Genomic DNA, 2,500 nt, shown 5'->3' with positions numbered 1-2,500 from the left:
TAAGCCCGAGAACACCGACTGTAACCAACCGCAGTGAAAAGTTGAAGTGGCAACTCATTAACCAGATTTATTTTGGGCAACTCATTAACCAGATTTTTTGTTCATTTGGTTTATGAGTTGCCAAGTGTAAATCTGGTTAATGAGTTGCCACTTCAACTTTTCACTGCGGTTGGTTACAGTCGGTGTTCTCGGGCTTAATATTCGCCCCGGGGGGGGGGGGGGGTGTATAGCGGGCGATGGCCGGTGTGGAGTGCGTTTTTTGGGGGTTGATTTTCACTTTGCCTCGCTGGTGGAATTTGTGGGAGGCAGGCAAGGGGATTGGTGTGGGCTGGTGGGCGGCAAGGGAGATGCTTGCTTCGGGGTGTTATCCTCACTTTGGTCCGCTGGTGAGAGTAGGCAGCGGCAGGCTGGCAGGCAGGCAAGTGTGATGTAGTGTGGGGTGCAGTGCAGTGCAGTGCAGTGCGGTGCTGCCCTGTCGTTTATGAAAGGTTGTAATGACACTGCTTTGCAGCTGACCATGTCCACTGATTTGTGACGCCCGTATGGAGGCTGATATCTCAGGAGGGCCGAGGCCGATTTCCTCCGGGGACGGCTCGTCGCGTGCGGCAGGACGAGGCGCAGCGGACGGTACCGAGCGCTCGGAGGTGCGGCGCTGCCCGCCGGAGGTACAGCGAAAGGCTGCAAACCGCTTTCCGCCTGCTAACTCGGCGGCCGTCAGACCGACCGACTCCGCTTTACCACCGGAGCTAGAGTCGGGCAAGGGGCACCGAAGGGTACCGGAAGGATCGCGTTCGCACGACGGGAAGTCGACTAGCGGGCCGCCGAAAGCGAGCCGGGGGCCCCCGGTTTTTCTGTCCCACCTGGAGACTGATATCTCAGGAAGGCCGAGGCCGATTTCCTCCGGGGACGGCTCGTCGCGTGCGGCAGGACGAGGCGCAGCGGACGGTACCGAGCGCTCGGAGGTGCGGCGCTGCCCGCCGGAGGTACAGCAAAAGTCTGCGAACCGCTTTCCGCCTCCTCTCACCGCACGGCTCTCCTTTTCACCCACTGGCGGATTTTCACCCTCCGACTGCTCGCTACCGTCCGCTGCGCCTGGTCCGGGCCCTGTCCATTGTCATGTTAATGGCAGGGCGGGGCAGGACTGCTTTCACCAGGAACCCGGTTTTCTGGGTCAGAGGTTCCAGGGGACCTGTTTTGTGCGGACTTCCCTGTGTCCGTCCCTCCATGCCTTCCCCCCAGGACTTCCTTCTGAACACCTTTGTCGTTTGAGCGAGGGCCAAAAGCCTGCCTGTGAAAGGGAAGGATCAGCCGGTCAGCCCCCTGTTGGTCGCTGCTGCCAGTGCAGCAGGCGTGCGTGTGTATTCGGCCTCGTGTCCAGGTCCCTCAGGGACTTGAGGCAACTCTCCCCGGTGGTCTCGTGGTCAGGACCGGGCTTCGAATCCCGGTCGGGGGGGATGACTTTCTGCTGCAGATTAATTGGCACCTCTGAAAGAAAGTCTCCCCTCCTGAGCGTAAAGCTCCACCCTCACCACCACCACCGCCACCTTTTCCTCCCCTTGACAAACAGACAGACAGACAGACAGACAGACAGTCAGTCAGTCCAGTTCGGGAGCGCAGCTTTCATTTGGAAGCAGACCCTGCTTGTTTAAAGTCAACGACGCCAAGTTATTTTGCACTTTGAATTATATCGCTCCGTGCGAGCGGCACTCAGCCTTGGAGAAGAAAAAAATACCACTGAGCTGAGAAAGTTCTTTTTAAAAAGGTTTCCTTCCACAGCAGCTCTGAGTGAGAGAGAGAGAGAGATATCAGCTTTATTCTCAGTAATAATACACACACACACACACACACACACACACACACACACACACACACACAGAGACACTGGGAAAGAGCTGATTTTCCTTTTGAATATCTCCCCACGGGGAGCTGCACCGTTCCCAGAAACACTGCAATACTGGGTCGATGCGTGGAGTGGACGGAGCAAGCCCCTATTCCATCTCCCTGTTCTAAAAATCAATTAAAAATAATAATAAATAATATGTGTGTGTGTGTGTGTGTGTGTGTGTGTGTGTGTGTCGGTGTCAGTATCAGTCAGTGAGTCAGTGTCTCTCTCTCTCTCTCTCTCACTCAGAGCTGCTGTGGAAGGAAACTTTTTTAAAAAGAACTTGCATATTGAAAGAAAGATGTGTCTCAAGCTGCCGGGCCCTGTCCATTGTCATGTCAATGGCAGGACTGCTTTCACCAGGAACCCGTTTTTCTGGGTCAGAGGTTCCAGGGGACCTGTTTTGTGCGGACTTCCCTGTGTCCGTCCCTCCCTGCCTGCCTTCCCCCCAGCACTTCCTTCTGAACACCTTTGTCGTTTCAGCGAGGGCCAAAAGCCTGCCTGTGAAAGGGAAGGATCAGCCGGTCAGCCCCCTGTTGGTCGCTGCTGCCAGTGCAGCAGGCGTGCGTGTGTATTCGGCCTCGTGTCCAGGTCCCTCAGGGACTTGAGGCAACTCTC

At 56.1% G+C, this 2,500-nt stretch overlaps 1 pseudogene; it reads right to left on the bottom strand.

Moving 5' to 3' along the window:
* Nucleotides 1-1,921: 1,921 nt before the first annotated feature.
* Nucleotides 1,922-2,038, bottom strand: LOC137329605 (U2 spliceosomal RNA; annotated as a pseudogene).
* Between the last annotated feature and the right edge of the window lie 462 nt (nt 2,039-2,500).

This window comes from Heptranchias perlo, chromosome 12, assembly GCF_035084215.1.
Source record: "Heptranchias perlo isolate sHepPer1 chromosome 12, sHepPer1.hap1, whole genome shotgun sequence".
In the NCBI taxonomy this organism is placed as follows: Eukaryota; Metazoa; Chordata; class Chondrichthyes; order Hexanchiformes; family Hexanchidae; genus Heptranchias; species Heptranchias perlo.
The sequence above is the reverse complement of the archived record's forward strand: the minus strand, read 5'-3'. Positions and strand labels throughout refer to the sequence as shown.